This window comes from Hylobates moloch, unplaced genomic scaffold (assembly GCF_009828535.3).
Source record: "Hylobates moloch isolate HMO894 unplaced genomic scaffold, HMol_V3 SCAFFOLD_5, whole genome shotgun sequence".
Classification (NCBI taxonomy): Eukaryota; Metazoa; Chordata; class Mammalia; order Primates; family Hylobatidae; genus Hylobates; species Hylobates moloch.
The window spans coordinates 113,034,338-113,058,916 of NW_026652280.1; the positions used below are offsets into that span (position 1 = coordinate 113,034,338).

The following is a 24,579-nucleotide window of genomic DNA, read 5'->3' on the forward strand; positions in this document are numbered from 1 at the left end:
GTGTGTGTGTAGAGGGAAGGTCTCACTGTGTTGCCCAGGCTGGTCTCAAACTCTTAGCCTCAAGTGATCCTCCTGCCTTGGCCTCCCTCCCAAAGTGCTGGGATTACAGGGGTAAGCCACATGCCTAGCCCTTACTATGTTTTGTTGTTGCTTTTGTTTTGTTTTGTATTGAGATGGAGTCTTAAGTCTCACTGTGTCGCCCAGGCTGGAGTGCAGCAGCACGATCTCGGCTCACTGTAACCTCCACCTCCCAGGTTCAAGTGATTCTGCTGCCTCAGCCTCCCAAGTAGCTGGGACTACAGGCACTTGCCACCACACCCAGCTAATGCCCTTACTGTGTTTTAAATGGCACTGTGAGGGATATGAGATGTATTTAATGTCCATGTTACTGCAGTTTTACTTTTGTTGATCTTTTATTGTCAAATGAGATAAAATATGCAAAGAATATATAATTTTGGAATGTCATTTGAAAATTTGAGAAATACATCTTCTGGATTTTAAGCTTTAGAATGAAATAGAAAGTTACACTGTACAATTGTTATGAATGTGTGTTTTTTAAGAAAGCCTGTTATATCTGTAGTCTGAAATTCTTTTTTTTTTTTTTTTTTGAGACGGAGTCTCGCTCTGTCGCCCAGGCTGGAGTGCAGTGGCGCAATCTCAGCTCACTGCAAGCTCCGCCTCCCAGGTTCACATCATTCTCCTGCCTCAGCCTCCCGAGTAGCTGGGACTACAGGCGCCCGCCACTACGCCTGGCTAATTTTTTTTTTTTTGTATTTTTAGTAGAGACAGCATTTCACCGCATTAGCCAGGATGGTCTCCATCTCCTGACCTCGTGATCCACCCACCTCGGCCTCCCAAAGTGCTTGGATTACAGGCGTGAGCCACTGCACCCAGCCGTAGTCTGAAATTCTTGAAAATGGAATCCTTTTTTTTTTTTTAGACAGAATTTCGCTCTTATTGCCCAGGTTGGTGTGTAATGGCGTGATCTCAGCCCACTGCAACCTCCACCTCCTGGGTTCAAGCGATTCTCCTGCCTCAGCCTCCTGAGTAACTGGGATTACAGGCGTGCACCACCATGCCTGGCTAATTTTTTGTATTTTTAGTAGAAACAGGGTTTCACCACGTTAGCCAGGCTGGTCTCGAACTCCTCACCTCAGGTGATCCGCCCACCTCGGCCTCCCAAAGTGCTGGGATTACAGGCATGAGCCACCGAGCCTGGCCAAAATTGCATCTTTTTATATAACTGTGAATGAAAAAAAGCAGGATACAATTATGTATACATTGTAATTGCATCTGTATAAAAATGTGTTTAAAAAACGGGAGATATACCAAAATGTCCCAGTGACCATGTTGGAGGTAGTAGACTTACAGGTATTTTTCACCTGTTTCATCTATTTTCAAAATTTCTAAAAAGTAGTAGTATTACTTTATGACTTTTAAAACTTTTTTTAATTGCTTCTTTTTAGCTTTTGGAAAATTTCTTCAACCTTTGAATACTTTAGTAATGATTTTGCTGCCTTTATTTTCCAATGTCTTGCTAAGAATTTATCAAGTTTGAATTTGTGGTTTAAAAACTAGGTTTTATTGTCCAGGCGTGTTGGCTCAAAATTTATAATACCAGCACTTTGGAAAGCTGAGGCAGGAGGACTGAGCCCAAGAGTTCAAGACCGGCCCTGGCAACACAGCGAGACCCTGTCTCTATTAAAAAAAAAAAAAATTAAAAATTAGCCAGATGTGGTGGGATGCTCCTGTATTCCCAGCTACTTGGGAGGCAGAGGCAGGAGAATTGCTTGAGCCCAGGGAGTCAAGGCTGCAGTAAACTATGATCACACCATGCCTCTGGGCAACAGAGTAAGACTGATCTCAAAAACAAAACAAAACAAAAACACTAGGAAAACACTAGGTTACATTAAATTTGTTTTGAAGCCATTTATATAGCTGAAAAGTTCTAGTTTGGGACAGTTATTTTTTACTTTGGAGGGGATTTTTAAAAGGATAATTAAGTGAAAAGTGCCAGGTGCAATGGCTCACACCTGTAATCCCAGCATTTTGGGAGGCCAAGGCGGGCGGATTACTTGAGGTCAGGAGTTTGAGATCAGCCTGGTCAACATGGTGAAACCCTATCTCTACTAAAAATACAAAAATTAGTCAGGCATGGTGGCAGGCGCCTGTAATCCCAGCTACTCGGGAGGCTGAGGCAGGAGAATCATTTGAACCTGGGAGCTGGACTTTGCAGTGAGCCAAGATCACGTCACTGCACTCCAGCCTGGGCGACAAGAGTGAGACTCTGTCTCAAAAAAAAAAAAAAAAAAAAAGGATAATTATGTAATTATGTGAAGAGACATTTTATTTAATTATATGGACCATTAATAAATTGCATTAATATAATTAAATTCTAAAAGTTTAATGTTATTAAACTTAGTTTTACTTGTCTTTTTCCACATTATGGCATTTTGTAGAACTTCTGCTGAAATTTCTCGTTTGACTGTTGTGCCTGAGCAGTCTTTAAAATTTAGCTACATGTCAATTCTTTTTATCCACCAGGTGGGAGTCAGATACCAGTCCCTGTGTCTCTGTACTTCCCTAAGTCTGGGGATATGCCTCAAGCACTTTGAGTGGTTATCTTGAGGTTTCAGTCCCTGTCCTGAGGTAGGCAAGAGGTACAGCTCTCTTTCCCTATAGGAGACAGGGAACACACCACCTAGTTTCCTTAAAGAAGTCCTCTCTATTGTCCCTTGTAATCCTCACAATTTAATAAATTGTAATTCTTCTCTTATACAGCCTGAAGGGTAGTGAACTAATGTCAGCAGAGCCAATTTTTGGCAACCTCACTTTCTAAGCCTTGCACTTTTCTTAGAATATGGGGGTATTCGACTCCTATTGTTTTGGTTTTGGCCTTTGGGGCCCTGCTGAAACTCGGAGAACATAGGAAAAGTTGCGTTTGACATCTTGTTGCATTAGTTTATATTATTGTTATGTCTACCAACTAACAAGTAATATATAGTGGTTTAGTGCACAAACTTTGGAGTAAAGCAGAACTAGGTTTGTGTTAGTTTGGGTAATTAACCAGTTCAGCTTCAGCTTCCCCATTCACAAAATAATGAAACTTTCTACTATTGTAGGTAATAGTAACTATCTGTTAGGGTTGTTGTAAGAATTAAATGAAGGCCGGGCGTGGTGGCTTACGCCTGTAATGCCAGCACTTTGGGAGGCCAAGGCGGGTGGATCACCTGAGGTCAGGAGTTTGAGACCAGCCTAGCCAACATGGTGAAACCATGCCTCTACTAAAAATACAAAAATTAGCTGGGCATGGTGGAAGGCACCTGTAATCTCAGCTACTCGGGTGGCTGAGGCAGGAGAATTGCTGGAACCTGGGAAGCAGAGTTTGCAGTGAGCCAAGATGGCGCCACTGCACTCTAGCCCTGGTGACAACAGCGAGACTCTGTCTCAAAAAAAAAAAAAAAAAAAGAATTAAAGGTAGTAATGAAAGTAGATACATAGCATAGTGCCTGACACATGTAAACACTTAATAAGTAATAATTATTTAAAATATATGCTATACAGGTCAGGCGTAGTGGCTCACATCTGTAATCTCAGCACTTTGGGAGGCTGAGGCAGGTGGATCACTTGAGGTTAGGGGTTACAGACCAGCCTGGCCAACATGGCAAAACCCCGTCTCTACTAAAAATACAAAAATTAGCCAGACGTGGCAGTGCATTCCTTTCACAAACATTACCTAATAGTATAAAGCAGTGATTTAGAAGCCAACTAAATGGCTTGAGAAACCAGAAGAATATTAGAGACTATTGTCACCAGGTTGTACAATAGTGGATTATTGAACCCGAGAGGCAGAGGTTGCAGGGAGTCGAGATCATGCACCCAGCCTCGGTGACAGAGCAAGACTCTGTCTAAAAAAAAAAATCACATTGTACTCCATAAACATACACAATTGGAATTGGTCACTTAAAAATAAAAATTAAAAAAGAAATAATTCTTCCTTCTTCTGAGTAAACAAAGGAAAGGGTTATTTACATTTTATATTCATACAACTTTTGGCCACCTGGTTATTTTAGCAGACCCCTGAATATTCTCTCTCTCTCTCTTTTTTTTTTTTTTTTTTTTGAGACAGAATCTTACTCTGTCACCCAGGCTGGAGTTCAATGGTGCAATCTCGGCCCACTGCAACCTCTGTGCCTTCAGGGTTGAAGTAGTTCTCCTGCGTCAGCCCCATGAGTAGCTGAGATTACAGGCATGCACCACCACATCCAGCTTATTTTTGTATTTTTAGTAGAGATAGGGTTTCGCCATGTTGGCCAGGCTGGTCTCAAACTCCCACCCTCAGGTGATCCTCCCACCTCAGCCTCCCAAAGTGCTGGGATTACAGGCATGAGCTACAGTGCCCGCCCTAAATATTCTCTGTTTACCTAGGTGAAATGGTGAACATTAAAACTAATGCATGTGTAAGTTAGAATACCTTATTATGGACTCATGATCTCCCAGAGGTACACAAGATGGTACATTAGGATGTGAAAAAAGCATTAGAAATGCTACTTGTATTCATTTTCATCTAAAAATAAATTAAGCTTTACTAAATATTTAATATACAGTTTGACACTGGTGCTTTCTCTGGATCAGACTTTATATAAGGAATGATCCCCAAGGGAAGAGTAGGCATTCCTTCAAACAAAACGGAGTTGGCTAATGGGTGCAGGAAATCAACATGGCACATGGATACATATGTAACAAACCTGCACATTGTGCACATGTACCCTAAAACCCTAAAGTATAATAAAAAAAAAAAAAAAGAGATCGAGAAAAAAAAAAAAAAAAAAACGGAGTTGGCGATGACATCCTCACTTGTTTGTTCACTTTTAGCTGTTGCAACATATAGCAGTTCATATGTGTCCAAGTAGGTGGATTTACAGATTATATCTTAAATAATAGAATCATTATAATCCTTTGAAAATAGGAAGTGTCACAGTCATGAAAATATATCGCACACTAGTTTTCTGATTACGTTATGGAAAAGTATTTTTTAAAGTTGCAAAACTTAAAATGTCACCATTTTCCTTTTCCAAAAAAAAGTGTTCCGAAATTGTTGATTTTCTGTAATGACAAGTGGTTGTCAGCAAAAAATTCTCTTAAACATGTTCAGTGTGTCCCTACGAGGTAAACATGATGTTTTAACAATGAATAACAGGCCGGGCGCGGTGGCTCACACCTGGAATCCCAGCACTTTGGGAGGCTGAGGCAGACAGATCACAAGGTCAGGAGATTGAGACCATCCTGGCTAACATGGTGAAATCCCATCTCTACTAAAAATACAAAAAAAATTAGCCAGGCATGGTGGCGGGCGCCTGTAGTCCCAGCTATTCAGGAGGCTGAGGCAGGAGAATGGCGTGAACCTGGGAGGCAGAGCTTGCAGTGAGCCGAGATGATGCCACTGCACTCCAGCCTGGGTGACACAGTGAGACTCTGTCTCAAAAAAAAAAAAAAAAAAGAATGAGAAATTGTTTTTCTAAAGAAACATGATTTGCAGACAGAATTTGGTATTTTGTAATATATCAATTATTACTTAATGTTACCCAAAACAAAGAATGTGTTATCTGTAAAGCTCTCCTATCTACACACTTAGATTTTGAATCAGTTTGTTAAAAATTTTTAAATGTTCAGTTAGTTTGAAAGTACAGATGATAAACATTAGTGAAGATGAAAATTTACTAGTCAAATTTCAACAAAAATCCTTGCTTAATTTAAGGTGAATAGAATTGACAAATAAATATTCTGATTCAGTCAGTGAAGCTCTTCTTTCATTGTCTTCCATGTATTTGTGGTGAGTTACTTTTTCTATTACTGTGGCCTTTTGTATTAGTTTGCTAGGGCTGCCATAACCAAATACGGCAGATTGAGTGGTTCAAACACCAGAGATTGATATTCTCACAAGTCTGGAGGCTGTAGAAATCTAACATCAAGGTGCCGACAGGGTAAGTTTCTTGTGAGGCCTGTTTCCTTGGCCCGTAGATAGCAGTCTTCTCCCTGTGTCTTCACCTGGTCTCCCCTCTGAATCCGTGTCTAGGTTTCCTGTTTTTTTCTAAGTACTACCAGTCATGGATTAAGGCCCACCCTAGTGACCTCATTTTAACTTAATTACCTTTCGAGAGACCTGATATCCAAATCCAGTCATATTCTGAGGTGCTGGGGGTTAGGACTTCAACATATGAATTTTCAGGGGACACGGTTCGATCTATAACACCCTTAGAACCAAGTATTGAAATAAACTGAGTTTTGGACTAAATCTTTGAATCACTGTATCAAAAAAAACCACGTTTAATCACATTGCTCTTACTCAAAATATTTGTAGTTAAACTTCAGTGAGAATGAAATGGTTACTATACCCTCTTTTACATATTTAATTTTTACTAATTTAAACTAGTAAAATGATTTTTTAAATCTCATGCCTTTAAATTTTTAGTTTCAGTGTGCTTTATAATGTTCATGATATTATTATAGTTTTATGTTTACAATTTATAAATAAATACATATAAATCAATTATTTTCTTCATTGGAGACCCCTGACTTAGATATTGCCCCTTCTCAAAATGTCTTTCTATCCTGAAGGTAGTATGTTATGTGCTATTAAATTATGCTTTTCAAATTGTAACAATGTATGTGACCTTAGAAAGCCATCCAAACTTGCTGAGCCTCAGTTTCCTCATCTAGAAAATGAAGATATCTTCCTCTAAGGATTGTTATCAGGATTGAATGAGATTATGCATATAGTGCTTGGCAAATAGTAAATATACAAAAAACATTCTTATTGTGGTGTGAATTATTTAAATAAGTTGCGTTACTCATATTCTTAAACTATTCTAGGAAGCTTCCCCATTCTACAAATGGGGCAGCTTCAAATCGTTGGAGGCACTTAAAGTAATAGGCACTGCAAATTTTTCGTAAGCCTTTTCCTTTTAAGCATTCTTGTATTTAGCATTTTGTCATTCATTCAACAAATATTTACTGAGGGATTACTGTATGGTGCATACTCTTCTGGGTGCTGGGGATACAGTAGTATAAAAGCTTACATTCCAGTGAGGGAGAGAAGTAAACAAATAAATAACACAATTTCAGATAAATGATAAGTTCTATGGATAAAACATAGCAGAGTGAGGACATAGAAAATCATGTTGGAAAAGGAGCTTTATTTTAGATAGAATGAACACGGAAGGTGAAAATTGACTAGAAATAGAAAATGAGAGAGGAAGAAGTGATGGTGGCCTGGTTTAGTGTGTTAACAGTAAAGATGATAAGTGGTGGGAATTTGATTTGTTTTAAAGGTGGAGCTAACAGGAATTACCATTGGATTAGTTATGGGGATAACACCTAGGGTCATGTAGCTGTGGCAAATAAACCCTCCAGTAGTACCCATTACAATCAGTAAACAGCAAAGAAAAGGAATTGTAGTCATTTGGAAGGTTTTATGAATAGTGCAGATAACCAACCACGTAACACAATCATGAAATTAGCATTATTCTAAGTCTTTGGCTTATGCCTCAAAATTCTGAATATAATCTGCATTATGACAGCTATCATTTTTCATTCTTTCATTTTAAAAAACCTGAAAAAATTTCCATGACAAATATCTCAACAGACTTGATGGAACTGTTAAAGAATTAAATTTATTTTTTAAAGAATCTTACGTATTTCTTGATTTGCCAGTAGGCACAGTAATGGCTTGAGAAATTTATATTGTGTGTTATAAGCAATATTAGGAGTTTATTTAAAGTTTCTTTGTTATTTTGGGAACCATTTTTAGTTACTTATAAGGCTGTTTCCTCTGATAGGAGTGAGATAAAAGGCTGGTATCCTGTATGTGCTTGCTTTGAAGATTTGTTATTCAAGGAACAGTCAACAAGATGATAGAGGTTTGAAAAGTAGAAGCCTGTTTGACACTTTTTTCCCCCTATTAGTCTGGTCCTTTATTATTTGTTTTAAAATATTTTTAGCCACATTTAATGAAGAATCTTATGCAAGATATATTCCTGTGGGCTTTATTAAAAATGTATTGAGGCTTTCAATTAAATAATGTGTCAATGTAATAGAAAATTGAAAAACCAAATAATGTGAATAGTGCAAGTTCCCACCCAACTTCCTGAGCAGAATTTATGTTGTTCATTTTTTCCCTGACACAAGCCTTAGCATCCTCTGCTGTAACAAGTTCAGCAGTGACATTCTGAGATTGAGGTTTACGTTAGGTTTTCTAAGACAGCATTGCAGAAGCATTTACTTGTCCCTATTCATACTACCTCCCCTTCAGTCTTATCCCTGACTTTCCTCTTTTTCTAAGTGTCTCCAGCAAGAATAAGTGTTAAGAGTCTTGAGGTCATGGCAAAGACATACACAGGTATTTGCTGTAGGGCAAATTCAGAATTGGAAAAGTATAACAATATGCAAATAGGTGTAATAAAAGCGCACAAAAGGAGTGATTAACTCTGGGGAAAGGGCTAAGGAAGCTTTCACGGAAAAACTTTCAACTGATCTTGAAAGCACATGGTGTATTCAGAGAGAAATTTATAGTACCTGTCATTTATTGAGCAGTTACTATATTCCAGTCACTGTCTTAAACATTTTATTTACTTTATCTGATATTTAATTCTCACAACCTTATAAAATAAATATCTGTATCTGTTGTGCCAAAGGATGCTAAGACATGTATTTGTTACTTAACCTCTTGGTGCCTCATTGCCTTATCTGTAAAATGAGATTAACAGTAGTATCTACCTCATGGGGTTGTTACAATAATTAGGTGAGTTAATATGGATAAAGTTAGTAGAGCTATGCCTGGCTCATATTAAGTGCTCAGTAAGTATTATCTGTAAACATTGTGATCATTCTACAGATAAGAAAACAAGCTTAGAAGGGTTAATTTGACTAATGGTATACAACCAAGAACCAAATCTGTTAGTATTTGAACTCTGTAACTCGAACATTCTAACTTTGGACTGCTAATAGTTCCAGATTATTTGGCATTATTGGAAAATATGTAGCTGGTGAGTAAGGCAAGTGGCAAGAGTCAAAGCTCGAATTAGAGGGTGAAAGACCTTATATGTCATGTTAAGGAGTATAAACTTCATCTTATCTCTTGCACACCATGAAATATTTACCTGTTTAATTTTATTAGCCGGGCATGGTGGCTCACACCTGTAATCCCAGCACTTTGGGAGGCCGAGGCAGATGGATCACTTGAGGCCAGGAGTTTGAGACCAGCCTGCCCAACATGGTGAAACCCGTCTCTACCAAAAATACAAAAATTAGCTGGGTGTGGTGACATGTGCCTGTAATCCCAGCTACTTGGGAGGCTAAGGTAGGAGAACCACTTGAAGTGGGAGGCGGAGGTTGCAGTGGGCTGAGATTGTGCCACTTCACTCCAGCCAAGGTGACAGAGCAAGACTCCATCTCAAAAAAATATATATATGTGTGTGTGTGTGTGTGTGTGTGTGTGTGTGTGTGTGTGTGTATGATATATGTGATTTATACCAGAAACTAGTGGCAAAATTATGATCATATTTTTGTATGCATCATAAAAACACAAGTTTTGTGTACCTGTGACATTTTAAAATAGGTTTAAAACTGTGCAGTTGGCTTTTCCCAATTGTTCCATAAGTATTTGTTGACCATTGTATTAGTCCATTGTGCGTTGCTATAAAGGATTACCTGAGGCTGGATAATTTATAAAGAAAAGAGGTTTATTTGGCTTATGGTTTTTCAGGCTGGACAAGAAGAATGGCCCTAGGATCTTCTTCTGGTGAGGCCTCAGGAAGCTTACAATCATGGTGGAAAGTGAAGGGGGAGGAGACGTGTCACATGGCAAGAGAGGGAGCAAGAGACATGAGAGGAGGTGCCAGGCTCTTTCAAATAACCAGCTCTTGTGTTAACTAATAGAGCAAGAACTCACTTGTTACCTTAGGGAGGGCAGTTAGCCATTCATGAGGGATCCATCCCTGTGACACAAACACCTCCCACTCAACCCCACTTCCAACATTGGAGATCAGATTTCAGCATGAGATTTGGAGGGGACAAATATCCAAACTGTATCAGCTGTATATTTGTTTTGCCATTATGTTAGTATTGCCTCTAATTGCTGAGTTCAAAGCGATTTTTTTTGTTTTTGTTTTTGTTTTTGAGAAAGGGTCTTGCTATGTTGCCCAGGCTGGTCTCTTGGGCTCAAGCAGTTCTCCCACCTTGGCCTCCCAACAAGTACTGGGATTACAGGCACGAGCCATCATGCCCGGCCAAAGTGATTTATTCTGTTCACTTAGAAATGGCTTTCCTACCTTCAGAGAATCTTCTTATCTCTTTCCTGCTCTCTAAAAAAGAGATTTTAGAAAGATTTTTTTTAAGGAAGCCAAACATAAAAAGAACATATTCTCTCTTCAGAATTTCTGTGCATTCTCAAGCTAATAATAGCAATCAGTAAGCAACAAATTGAGACAAATTGAGACATAGTACACAGGCACTCAAACTATTAAATAGCTTTAATAAAAAATCAAAGGCTGTTTGTTATTAAAATATCTGCTTGTGTTTTACTCTTTAACAGCAGTTATTTATTATGTTAAAATTGTGTTTTGTGTTAAATTGTGATAAAACATTAAAAAAATTTATGTTTTTGTGTATTTTTCCAGAGACTGACTTTGTTATGTGTTGATGTGTAAAAGCCTTCAGGTTTCTGAACAGTTTCAGTGCATGAAGTTGATCTAGCTATAGACTATTTTCTTTAAAGATTCGTGTCCTCGCATCTTTTCTCTGAACTCCTGCTTAGCACTGAAGTGGACCTTAGTGTCTCTAGAACAGAACAGATGCTTTCCACAACTTTCTGACCATACCTCACCATGGTCACCCTCACATGTGTGCACACACACACACACACACACACACACCCCTGAAACAAACATTTCTGAAGCAATACTTACATGCAGTGTACTCTGATGTATTCTATTCTACACTATTTTATTTCATTGATTATTTTAAGACTTCCATTTGGGATGTAGAAGGACGTAAAAATACCTTTGCTCTGATAGTAACAAGAACATTCTAGACAAAATAAAAATCATATATTTCTCTGGGGCTAGTGACTAGCAGTGGATGCAAATAAACTTTCATGAACTGATTTTCAAAGTAAAAATAGCCTCTCATAAATGAGCAGAGGGCCACAGGAACTTTTACACCTGGGACAAGCACATGATCTGGATTGAAATAGCTCTGACATAGATGGTAAGACTTTATGGAGCCAAGGGAAAATCTGACAAGCCTTAGTTAATTGTGTAAATTGTTGAAATTGAAATGTAGATTGGAATCTGGAAGAATCTCAAATGGAAAAACAAACCACTTAGCCCAGGAATTATCTGCTGTGTCCTCTTTCTCCCAGCTTTTGCTACAAAAGCAGCATTGAAGGAGGACAGGAGAGATACAAAGAAATTGTGTAGTCCCACATATTATGCAGTAATGCCCTGCCAGAGTTGATTACAGAGGTGAACCCAAACTATGTGAAACTGCAGCCATGCTCTTTCCAGCTTAATATTGATAGAATTAAAAAAGGCAGTGGTGGCTACGTAGTTCATGCCTATAATTTCAGCACTTCAGATTGCTTGAACCGGGAGGCCGAAGTTGCAGTGAGCCGAGATCATGCCATTGCACTCCAGCCTGGGCAACAAGAGCAAAACTCCATCTCAAAAAAAAAAAAAAATTAATCGATGAAGAGATGGAGTATTTCAAAATACAGATGGGAATATAAAGAAAAAAAAGAACCAAATAGAAAATTAAGAGCTGATAAATACAGTAACTGAAATAAAAATTCTTTTTTTTTTTTTTTTCACGATGGAGTCTCACTCCTGTTGCCCAGGCTGGAGTGCAATGGCACAATCTCAGCTCACTGCAACCTCCACCTCGTGGGTTCAAGCAATTCTCCTGCCTCAGCCTCTCAGATAGCTGGGATTACAGGCACCCACCACCATGTCTGGCTAATTTTTTGTATTTTTAGTAGAGGCGGGGTTTCACCATGTTGGCCAGGCTGGTCTCAAACTCCTGACCTCGTGATCTACCGGCCTCAGCCTCCCGAAGTGCTGAGATTACAAGCGTGAGCCACCGCGCCTGGCCAAATGGCTACATCATATAGCAATTATATGTTATATTTTGTAAGAAACTGCTTTCCAAAGGGGTTGCACCATGTTACACTAGCAATATTTGAGAGTTACAGGTGCTCCAATCTTTTGTATTGTCATTCTTTTAAATTTTAGCCATTCTAGTGGATGTGTAATTTTAGAATCTTGTGTTTTAATTTGCATGTTCTTGGTGACTAAGGATGGTGTGCATCTTTTCATGTGCTTTATTGTGCTTATTGGCTACTCATAAATCTTTTGTAAAGTGTTCAAATCTTACTCATATTTTAGTTGTGTTGTTTGACTTTTTTGGTGTAATAATTGTTTATCCTGGATTTAAGTCCTCATCAGATATATGTATTGCAGATATTTTTTCCCAGTCTGTGGCTTGTCATTTATTTCTTTGTTTCTTGCCAGTTAAGTCAAGTTGATTGATAGTGATATTCAAGTCTTTTATATATTTGCTGATTTTCTGTCTATATATTCTTTCTTTCTTTTTCTTTTTTCTTTTCTTTTCTTTTTTTTTTTTTTTTTTTTTTTTTTTGAGACAAGGTCTGGCTCTGTTGCCCAGGCTGGAGTACAGTAGTGTAATCATCGCTCACTACATCCTTGACTTCCCAGGCTCAAGTGATCCTCCCACCTCAGCCTCCCAAGTAGCTGGGATTACAGATGCACGACACCATGCCCGCCTAATTTTTAAAAAAATTTTTTGTAGAGACGGGGTTTTACTATGTTGCCAGGGCTGGTCTCAGATTCCTGGGCTCAAATGATCCTCCCACCTGGGCCCCCCAAAGTGCTGGGATTACAGGTGTGAGCCACTGCACCCAGCTCCATTCCATTTTTAAGCCAATGTCATAAGTGAGCAGAAGGTTTTAATTTTGATGAAGTCCAATGTATCCATTCTTTTCTTTATGGTTAATGTGTTTTGTGTCCTAAGACATCTTTTTCTTCCTCAAGGTCGTGAAGATTTTTTTCTTCTAGGAAGTTTGTGGTTTTAGCTCTTAGTAGTTAGGTTTATGATCTATTTCAACTTAAATTTTGTAAATGTTATGGGTAAAGGTTGAGGTTCATTTTTTTTCCAGGTAGATACCTATTTGTTCTAATGCCATCTATTGAAAAGATTATTCTTTCCCCAGCTTTGTGGAAATCAGTTGACTATATATATGTGGGTTCATTTCTGGACTCTGTGCTCTTCTGCTGATCCTTTTGTCTATCCTGTCAACTAATATACATTGTTGTGATTACTGCAGTTTTATAAGTCTTAAAATCAGGTAGTCTATGCCCTCCAGCTTTATTCTTCTTTTTGAAAATTATTTAGGCTAATCTAGATTCTTTGCCTTTCCTTATAAACTTGAAAATCAACTTGTCAATTTCTGCAGCAAAGCCTGCTGTGATTTTGTTGAATCTACAGATTCAACAATCTAGGGATTGTGTTGAATCTATAGATCAATTTTGAGATAATTTTTTATAGTAACAAAGCTGAATATTCCTAGCCAGGCCCAGTGGCTCACGCCTGTAATCCTAGGACTTTGGGAGGCCGAGGCAGGCGGATCACTTGAGGCCAGGAGTTCAAGACCAGCCTGGGCAACATGGCAAAACCACATTTTAGTCTCTTCTAAAAATATAAAAATTAGTCGGGTGTGGTGGCATATACCTGCAGTCTTGGGAGGCTGAAGCACAAGAATTGCTTGAACCCGAGAGGTTGAGGCAGCAGTGAGCCGAGATCGCACCACTGCACTCCAACCTGGGCGACAGAGCAAGACTCTGTCTCAAAAAAAAAAAACCTGAATATTCCAGTACATTAATGTATAATATCTGTGTTTGTAGTTATTCTTTATTTTTTACTCTGCATTAGCTTGTGGTTTTCAGTCTACACATCTTGAATCCCTAAGTATTTAAGTATTTCTTTTTCTTTTCTTTTTTTTTTTTTGAGACAGAGTCTTGCTCTGTTGCCCAGGCTAGAGTTACAGTAACATGATCTTGGCTCACTACACCTCCTGGATTCAAGTGATTCTTGTGCCTCAGCCTCCTGAATAGCTGGGACTACAGGTGTGCACCACCACGCCTAGCTAAGTTTTTTTTTTGTTATAGTAAAGACAGGGTTTAACCATGTTGCCCAGGCTGGTCTTGAACTCCTGACCTCAAGTGATCTGCCTGCCTTGACCTCCCAAAGTGCTGGGATTACAGGTGTGAGCCACCATACCTGGCCAATGTTTCATGTTTTTATGCTGTTGTACATGTTATTTTAAATTTCATTTTCCAATTGTTTATTCTTGGTGTGTAGAGGCACAATTAATTCTTCTATACTGACCATGTATTCTGAGACCTTGCTAAATTCTCTTATGAATTCTCATATCTTGTAATATAGATTTCTTAGGAATTCCTACATTTACAATCATATTGTTTGCAGAAAAAAAAAAACAGCTTTACTTCTTTTACAACCTCTATGCCTTTTACTTAGTTTTTCTTTCCTTATTCATTATGTTTTTTTTGTTGCTGTTGTTTGAGACAGGGTTTCACTCTGTCACCCAGGCTGGAATGACGAGATCTGCTCACTGCAGCCTCGACCTCTCAGACTTAAGCAGTCCTCCCCCATTCCCACCTTAATCTCCCAAGTAGCTGCGACTACAGGCACGCACCACCATGCCTGGCTAATTTTTGTATTTTTTGTAGAGACTGGATTCACCACTTTGCCCACGATGGTCTTGAACTCCTGAGCTCAAGCCATCTGTCCTCCTTGGCCTCCCAAAGTGTTAGGATTACAGGCATGAGCCATTGCACCTGGCCTTTGTAAACTTCTTTTACAATGTTGAATAAAAGTGGTAAGAGGAGACACCCTTGCCTTTTTCCCATTCTTAAGGAAAAAGTATTTGGTCTTTACCACTTATTGTGATACCAGCAGTGGGTTTTTTTTAATTTATAGATACTTTATCAGATTGTGGAAATTCTCTTCTATTTCCGATTTGCTGAAAGTGTAAATTTTTTCAAATGCTTTTTCTTCATCTATTAAGATAATTACATAGTTTTCTTTATCCCATAAACACGGTGACTTTTAATGTTAAAGCAACCTTGCGTTCTGGTATCCTTTCTGTGTATTTATTTATGGGTTTGATTTGCTTATATATATATTATATTACATATTTTTATATATTTTATTTATTTATTTATTTATTTATTTTTTTGAGATGGAGTCTTGCTCTGTCGCCCAGGTTGGAGTGCAGAGGCATGATCTTGGCTCAATGCAACCTCCACCACCTGGGTTCAAGCAATCCTCCTACCTCAGTCTTTCAAGAAACTGGGATTATAGGTGCACGCCACTACGCCCGGCTACTTTTTATATTTTTAGTAGAGACCGGTTTCACCATGTTCCCTAGGCTGGTCTCGAACTCCTAACCTAAAGTGATCTGCCCTCCTCAGCCTCCCAAAGTGTTGGGATTACAGGTGTGAGCGATTGCGCCCAGTGGACTTACTAATATTTTAGAGGGACTTTTGCATTTATGTTCATGAGTTATATTATTCTGTATTTTTCTTTTCTAAGTTTTTTGCCCAGTTACCTGGTAAGGTAATGCTGGTCTCATAAAATGAGTTGAAATTGTTTCTACTTCCTCTGTTTTCTGAATGAGTTTGTATGTGATTGGTATTATTTCTTTTTCTTGTCCTATTTTTTGTTAAGAGACAGTCTTGCTCTGTCACACAGGCTGGAATGCAGTGGTGCAATCATAGCCCACTGCAGCCTCAGACTCTTTTTTTGTTCACTTTGCCTAGAGGTTTGTCAATTTACTAATGTTTTCAAAGAAACAGTTTATTGTTTCATTGGTTTTTATCCTATGTTCATCTAGTTCATTAATACTCATTTTTTATTTTCCTCCAGTTTCTTTGGGTTTACGCTTTTTTTCTTCTTAAGGGAGAATTTTAAATAATTGATCTTTTTAAAGATATTATTAGGTGGAATGATGACACTCAAATTTCAGTATAGAATGTTGAAGACTACAATGTTGAGAAGGTTGGTACATTTTGTGCAGGATTAGCAATGGGACAATTTAAACAAATGTTAAGGGAGCACCTAACCTAGAGAGAAATTTAAAATAGTAATTTGAAACTTTATGAGGTAAAGTGTGTTCCAGTTTCTTTTTTCTTTTTTTCTTTTCTTTTTTTTTTTTTTTTTTTTTTTTTAGACAGTCTCACTCTGTCACTCAGGCTGGAGTGCAGTGGCATGATCTCAGCTCACTGCAACCTCCGCCTCCCAGGTTCAAGCGATTCTCGTGCCTCAGCCTCCCCAGTAGCTGGGATTACAGGCGCATGACACCTCGCCTGGCTAATTTTTGTATTTTTAGTAGAAGTGGGGTTTTGGCATGTTTGCCAGGCTGGTGTTGAACTCCTAATTTCAGGTGATCTGCTCGCCTCGGCCTCCCAAAGTGCTGGGATTACAGGCTTGAGCCACCATGCCCAGCCGTGTTCCAGTTTCAAATATCAAGAAGTAGTATCCTCACTTACTGTTTTTAAACTTTTTTATTTTAAAAGATTTATTTCCAAATAATTTGGGATTTTCCAGATATCTTTTTGTTACTGATTTCTCTTTCAGTTCCATTTTGGGCTAGAGAACATTCTCAGTATGATGTCAGTCTTTTAAAATTTATTGAGTCTTATTTTATGGCCCAACATATGGTCTATTGGTGAATGTTTCATGTACACTTGAAAAGAGTATTTTTGGTGGCACGTGTCTATAGTCCCAGCTACTCAGGAGGCTGAGGCAGGAGAATTGTTTGAACCCAGGAGGCGGAGGCTGCAGTGAGCCCAGATCATGCCAGTGCACTCCAGCCTGGGCAACAGAGTGAGACTCTGTCTCAAAAAAAAAAAAAAGAAAGAAAAGAGTATGTACTTTATGTTTGTTGAGTAAAGTGTTCTAAAATGTCAATTAAGTCAAGTTGATTGATAGTGATATTGAAATCTTTTATATATTTACTGATTTTCTGTCTATATGTTTTATCAACTACTGTTGAAAAGTTAAAATCCCCAACTAAAATTGTGGATTTGTCCATTTGGCTTTTTAGTTCTGATATTTTCTTGCTTCTTACATTTTTGAAACTCTTACTAGGTGCATGAACATTTAGGATTGCTAGGTATTCTTGATGAATTGCACCTATTATCTTTTTTGTAATGTCCTTCTTTATCACTGCTGTTATTTCTTGCTCAGGAGTCTACCTTGTCTAATATTAACATGGACAGTCCGGCTTTCTTATTATAGTGTTTACTGTTTATGTCTCTTTAACAGATCTATCTCTTTGTATTCAAAGTGCATTTTTTTATGAACATATAGAGTTAGGTCTTGCTTTTTAAATTAAGTTTGATAATCTTTGCCTTGTACTTAGAGCTTAACCCATTTATATACAGTATAATTATTGATATAGTCAGATTTAAGTGTACCATCTTGTTACTCATTTTCTGTTTGTTCCATGTGGGTTTTTTATTATTGTTGTTACTGTTCTTAGGGTTCCCCCTCCAACTCCCCTGCTTTTTTGGCATCAATTATTTTTTTAGAATTCCATTTCATCTTTTTTGATTCTCTTTCTTTCTTTTCTTCTTCATTTGCTTCCTTCATACCTTTCTTCTTCTTCTTATACTTCCTTATTCTTTCTTTTGAAATAGGGTCTCACTCTGTTGCCCAAGCTGGAGCACAGTGGTGCGATCTTGGCTCACTGCAACCTCGCTTGCTTCAAGCGATTCTAATGCTTTAGCCTCCTGAGTAGCTGGGATTACAGGCAGGCACCACCACGCCTGGCCAATTTCTGTATTTTTAGTAGAGACGGGGCTTCACAATGTTGGCCAGGCTGGTTTTGAACTCCTGACCTCAAGATCCACCTGCCTCTGCCTCCCAAAGTGCTGGGATTACAGGTGTGAACCACTGCGCCACTGTGAAGTGATTTTTAATTCAGTTCCATTATGGGTTAGAGAGACTTACAACACCATACACAATTTTCCTTCCATACCTTTATGCCCTTATCTTACATTTATTTCCACATTGTTGTAAATTTCACAGTGCATTATTATGTTTACTTTAGTCAAGTCATCTTTTAAAGAGATTAATAAGAAAAAATATGCCTTGTATATTTATCCACAAGTACCATTTTTTGTTCTCCTTATTCCTGTTTTAGATCCAGATATCTATCTGGTATCATTTTTTCTTCAACTTGAAGAACTTTAAAATTTTTACGTGATCCTGCATACGAGTTAAATGTGCTGATATTTGCATTTAAAATGGGCACTAAATACAGATAAATGTAAAATTTCTGCTAATAGCATAATTTTCTTTGTTAAATAGAAAATTTTTTAAAAACCCACAAGTTGAAAGCAAGGTTGCAGAAGAAAAGAAAAAACTTTATGTGTACCTTTAAAGGCACTTTTACTGCCTTTTGAACAGGGACCTCACATTTTCAATTTGTACTTGGACTCGTGAATTATGTCACTGGCTCTGAATGTAGGCCTGCTGTTGACAAATTTTTACAGCTTATGTTTAACTGAAAGCATTTTTATTTCACCTTCATTTTGAAGATTCTGTCTAGAATTCTAGATTTGCAGTTGTTGGTTTTTTTCCTAGCACTTTAAAAATTTTCCTTGTTTCTGGCTTACCTTGTTTCCCTGTATATACATATTTTTTCTCTGACTTCTTAAGAATTTTCTCCTTATCACTGTTTTTTAGCAACTTGATTGTGGTTTTCCTTGTGCCTTTCTTTGTGTTTATCCTGTTTGGGGTTTGTTGAGCCTCTTGGATCTTTGGGTTTAGAGTTTTCATCAAATTTAGAAAATTTTCATCTGTTATTACTTGAAATATTTGTTCTCTGTCCCCACTCCTGACCCCTTCATTTCTGTGACTCCAGTTATATGTAGGGTAAAGCAAAACCACTTGATGTTGTCCCACTGAAGCTCTGTTTTTCATCTTTGTTTTAGCTTTTTTTCTTCGCTTTGTGCTTCAGGCTTTTAAAAAACAGTTTCTATTGCTACTTATTCAACTTTATTGGTCATTCCTTCTAAAATAACTAAAGTCTGCTATTCAACACATCCAGCGAATTTTTCATTTCAGATAGTATATTTTTAAGCTCCAGAAGTTTCATTTGTTGTCTTTTTTTATTTATTTATTTATTTATTTTTTATTATAATTTAGGTTTTAGGGTACATGTGCACAATGTGCAGGTTTGTTACATATGTATCCATGTGCCATGTTGATTTCCTGTACCCATTAACTTGTCATTTAGCATTAGGTATGTCTCCTAATGCTGTCCCTCCTCCCTCCCCCCACCCCACAACAGTCCCTGGAGTGTGATGTTCCCCTTCCTGTGCCCATGTTGTCTTTTTTTATATCTTCCATTACTCTACTTATGTTCATGTTTTCCTTCAAATTTATGAAAATATTTATAATAGCTGAATTGAAGTCCCTGTCTGCCAATTCCATCATGTCTGTTGTTTTGGTTCGATTTCTTTTATTTTGTATTATTTTGGTTCTACTTTTTTTTTTCTTTTCTTTGAGACGGAGTCTCACTCTGTCGCCCAGGCTGGAGTGCAGTGTCACAATCTCGGCTCACTGCAAGCTCCGCCTCCCAGGTTCTGGCCATTCTCCTGCCTCAGCCTCCCGAGTAGCTGGGACTACAGGCACCCGCCACCACGCCCGGCTATTTTTTGTATTTTTAGTAGAGATGGGGTTACATCATGTTAGCCAGGATGGTCTCGATCTCCTGACCTCGTGATCCGCCCGCCTTGGCCTCCCAAAGTGCTGGGATTGCAGGCGTGAGCCACTGCGCCCGGCCTGGTTCTACTTCTATTGATTTATTTTTCTCCTGGATATAGGTCTCATTTTCAGGTTTCTTTGTATGTTTAGTAATTTTGATTAGATGATGGACATTTTATTTTATTTCTTTTTTTATTAATTTTTTGAGATGGAGTCTTGCTCTGTCGCCAAGGCTTGAGTACAGTGGTGTAATCTTGACTCACTGCAACCTCCGCCTCCCGGGTACAAGCAGTTCCCCTCCCTCAGCCACCCCAGTGGCTAGGATTACAGGCATGTGCCACCACGTTCAGCTGATTTTTGTATTTTTAGTAGAGATGGGGTTTCGCCATGTTGGCCAGACTGGTCTCAAACTCCTGACCTCAGGTGATCTACCCACCTTGGCCTCCCAAAGTGCTGGGATTACAGGCGTGAGCCACCGTGCCCAGACATTTTAAATGTTACATTGCTGGGTGTCTGGATTTACTTGTCTTCATGTAAAAATTATTGAATTTTGTTTTGTGAGTACTTAAATTTCATAAGAATCAACTTAATCCTTGTTAGGGTAGCTCTAGGATAGTCCTTACTCTAGGGTTAATTTCATCCTACTGGTAAATCATGACCTCTTGTTTCTCTACTGAATTACCTGAGCATTCAATGAGGTTGCTCCTCTGTTGTTGGACTTTAAAGTTTTCCCAGAGCTGGTGAACCCTGGGTTAGCTTAAAAATCCCCCATAGTTTTTCTTTCTCCACTAGTTGTTTGTTGTCTAGCCTCATGTAGTACTACCCTATGCATTGGCAACTTAGTATTCAACCAAAGATTCAAGGGGACTCTATGTAGATTTCTGGAGCTTTTTCTCTATGTTGCTGTCTTTTCTGATACTGTGCCCTGAAAATTCCATTTGCCTCAGTCTCTCCATATTCCAATCTCGTTATCCTCAACTCAGTAAGGTTGCCATGTCTATTTGGGTTCCCCCTCTTGACCCTACTTTCTGGAGTCTCCAGGGAGAAAGCTGGGCCATCATAGGACCTGCCTCATTTTCCTCTCTTCTTTCAGGGATCACAGTCCTAAGCTGTGTTATCCAGTATCTGAAAGCACTTATTTTATATATATTTCCAGTTTTTTAGTTATTGATGTGGGAAAGGCAAGCCTAGTTCAGCTACTCCATCATGGCCAGAAGTGAAGTTTCCTTGGTCCCTTTCATAAATTTTCTTTTCTGTTTTTTTTTTTTTTGGAACGAATCTCACTCTGTCGCCAGACTGGAGTGAAGTGGCACGATCTCCGCTCACTGAAGCCTCTACTTCCCGGGTTCTAGCGATTCTCCTGCCTCAGCCTCCTGAGTAGTAGCTGGGATGACAAGCACATGCCACCACGCCCAGCTAATTTTTTATATTTTTAGTAGAGACGGGGTTTCACTGTTAGCCAGGATGGTCTCGATCTCTTGACCTCATGATCCGCCCACCTCAACCTCCCAAAGTGCTGGGATTACAGGCATGAGTCACCGCACCCAGCCAGTTTTCTTTTTAATTAAGGTAAAATTCACTATTTTTACAGTGTACCCCTTCATTATTTTGTAAATCAGGTTCTAGAATGTTCCAAATTCTTCCAAGTTATTTTTCCAGATGCTTATATCTAATCAAATAAAATATTTTAAAAGATCTGGAGTGAGAAACTTGCCCTATCCAAGACTTGAATTAGTAAAATAGAGCATCAGTGTCCTCTTTCCCAAAGAGAATTTAATTTACTGGAGTGAATTCAGATTGGTTTCTCTTAATATGTTAAAAACACAGAATTCTATATATGATAGGTTATGTTATAAATCATACGTTAAGCTGATAAACTACAGTTGCTATATTTCTTGGATGAAAATAAATACACAGAAGAGCAATAGAAAATAAAAAGACAGGGACATGATTAAGAGTCATCTCCAAGTATGCTGTTTGATTATGCTTCTAAAAATCATGCTTGGCCAGGCGCAGTGGCTCACGTTTGTAATCCCAGAACTTTGGGAGGCTGAGGCGGGTGGATCACCTGAGGTCAGGAGTTCGAGACCAGCCTGGCCAACATGGTGAAACCCTGTCTCTACGAAAAATATAAAAAACCAGCTGGGTGTGGTGATGGGCACCTGTAATCCCAGCTACTCAGGAGGCTGAGGTGGGAGAATTGTTTGAACCCGGGAGGCAGAGGTTGCAGTGAGCCGAGGTTGCACCATTGCACTCCAGCCTGGGCAACAAGAGCAAAAATTCATCTCATAAAAGAAAAAAATCATGCTTGAGTTTTCATGTTTATACTTCTATTGTTCAGGTGAGGAACTGAATGACCGCTGTTGTTTCTTTTGTTGAGATTGTCCATTGTGGTTATGTATGCTCTAGCTTCTCTTTTTGTGAGTCCTACCTGACTTCAATAGTTTTTAATAGCTGGAAAAGTCTCTGACTCATTTCATGCTGTTAAAAGAAAAGACAAAATGATTTTTAAAATTGTTGAAACTGTTAAGATTTTCTCAACCTCTGTTTCTGTTAGAACTGTTAAAGCAAGCTTGAGAAAGCAGTCTCTAGGACAAATATGCAAATAAGTTGGCTTTAGGAAGTTTTCAAAAGACAAATCTTGGGAGAGATCTAGGATTTGAAAGTTGGGCCAGCACTTAGGAGTTAGGATGTCCACCAATAATGGAGGTTAAGGCAAGAAACTGGGAAGATGAGGAATGGGATGAATAAGATCTTGCAGGCTAGGAGAGCCATGGGAGAGGAGGCGCTGAGGAGCAAGGTGGCTCAGAATATAATTAGATTAAAGGGACAGATGTGAGGTTTCTGTAAGAAAACAACTGAGGTGAGCAACTCTTATTTTTAGATGGGACAAAATCACAACCTGTATGTGAGAACAGGCAAGCCACATTATAAAGGATATAAGTTAATTTGGTAAAAATTGAAACTGTGAAATCAGCTCTAAGAAAGATTTTCTGTGTCATCAGTAACAGTCATAGATCTAGTTAAAATTCATTAAAGTGTTTTTATTTTTGAAATAGTTCATTTTTTGAAAGCTATCATGCATTAAAGCATACATTTAGGAGAAAGTAAATACCTACATATTTTAGGAGAGTCTTACCCTGCTGTGCTACTCTGTTCAACTGAAACACCGTCAGTACGCATCATTTATATTTGTGTGTGAATTCCGTAGATTTAGCCATTTGTTGCCAGCCATTTGACTTTTACCTTTTTTTTTTTTGAGTTGGGGGTCTCGCTCCATCACCCAGGCTAGATTGCAATGCTGTGATCATAACTTACTGCAGCTTCCAACATCTGGGCTCAAGCAGTCCTCCTGCCTCAGCCTCCCAGCTTGCAGCTGGGACTACAGGTACATGCCACCATGCACAGCTAATTTTATTTATTTATTTATTTAGTAGAGACGAAGTCTCACTATATTGCCCAGGCTGGTCGCAAATCTGGCCTCAAGTGATGCTCCTGCCTCAGCATCCTAAAGTCCTGGGATGACAAGTATGAGCCACCACACCCAGCCATGTTGCCAGTAATTTTCAAGTTAAACATTTTTTTTAGCCCTGACAATTTTCATTTTTTTTTCTCAATTTGAGCCATTCACACTGAAGACACGTGAACGAGAGAAAAATAAAGAAAGAGTTAACAAGGACCACCAAAAACCTCTAGGAGCTTCCCAGGAGCCAGAGAAAAAAGTCCTATCTTGTCTATAGTGAAGAACACCTGAGTCTCAAAGACACCCTAAAATCCTAGGAATTCCTTATAAATACCAGAAGCAAGAAAAGAATTTTCAGTTTTAATAATCAGCAGTAGCAGATTAGATCTTTAAATTGTATGCATTAGTTTTTTATCAAGAGTTCTGTGCAACAGTTTTGGTGCTTTGGACTTTGGGTATAGTTTTTTTTTTCATCCACGTGAGCTTAATTTCTTAAAGTTTTTTGGATTTTTTTTTTTTTTTTTTTTTTTTTGCGTCAGACTATCACCAAAGTTTATTTGCTGGCAAAGCTGGTTTTCCCAGAAATTTGTACGTTTCCTACGTACAAATGAAAGTTGGTCTAAATGAAAGTTGATGGAATTCTTAGTTAGCAGTTGCTTTGCCAAGAATAACATTTTTGTGTGCTTTCTGTATGTAACAGTTTTGGTCAGCTGTACTGACAGAGCTGGGCTAAGATATTTTCCTGCCTGTTAATCAAGGCCACACAGACAAAGCTCAAGGAAGGATGATCCCTGCCTCAGGAAGTTTTGAATCAATTGCTATTTTTAACAAGTATACAGTAGAACTTGAGATCAGGTCTTTACTCAGTTGGTAGGAAAAGTTTTCCGCTGAAGCTTACATATAAGGAAACGGTTTATGGGCCTGAATGAAGCCTCTGTGTGAAAGGAAGGAATGTGACAGTGGCTGTAAGTATTTGTGTTGATTTGGGTCAAGGGTGTGGTAGCATAGATGTGGGAAGTCCAGTCATCAAATAGGTTATTACATTTTAAGGCAACTGATAGTTAATGGGCACCTTGAGTTGTCTTTAGTGTATATAGAATCCTGTGCTGCTAATAGTAAAGTTGAAATAGGCTATGTGATGGGCTGATATTATTATTTTTTATTATTAATACTATTTATTGGGTGCTTATAATGTGACATTTGGCAATAAATGTTAGTTCTTTCTTTTTTTTTTATTATTATTATAC

The 24,579-nt window shown here is 38.4% G+C and overlaps 1 protein-coding gene across 5 annotated transcripts in view; it reads left to right on the forward strand.

Moving 5' to 3' along the window:
• The window catches only part of DENND2C (DENN domain containing 2C), an 86,507-nt gene that overhangs the window by 19,010 nt on the left and 42,918 nt on the right, over window positions 1–24,579 (forward strand). Inside the window, exon 2 of one of the 5 annotated variants that reach the window (XM_058439431.1) lies at window positions 5,873–5,984. The exons of the other annotated variants lie outside the window; for them this stretch is intronic. The gene's annotated coding sequence lies outside the window, so the exon portion shown is untranslated. The remainder of the gene's footprint in view (window positions 1–5,872; window positions 5,985–24,579) is intronic. 5 annotated transcript variants of the gene reach the window in all.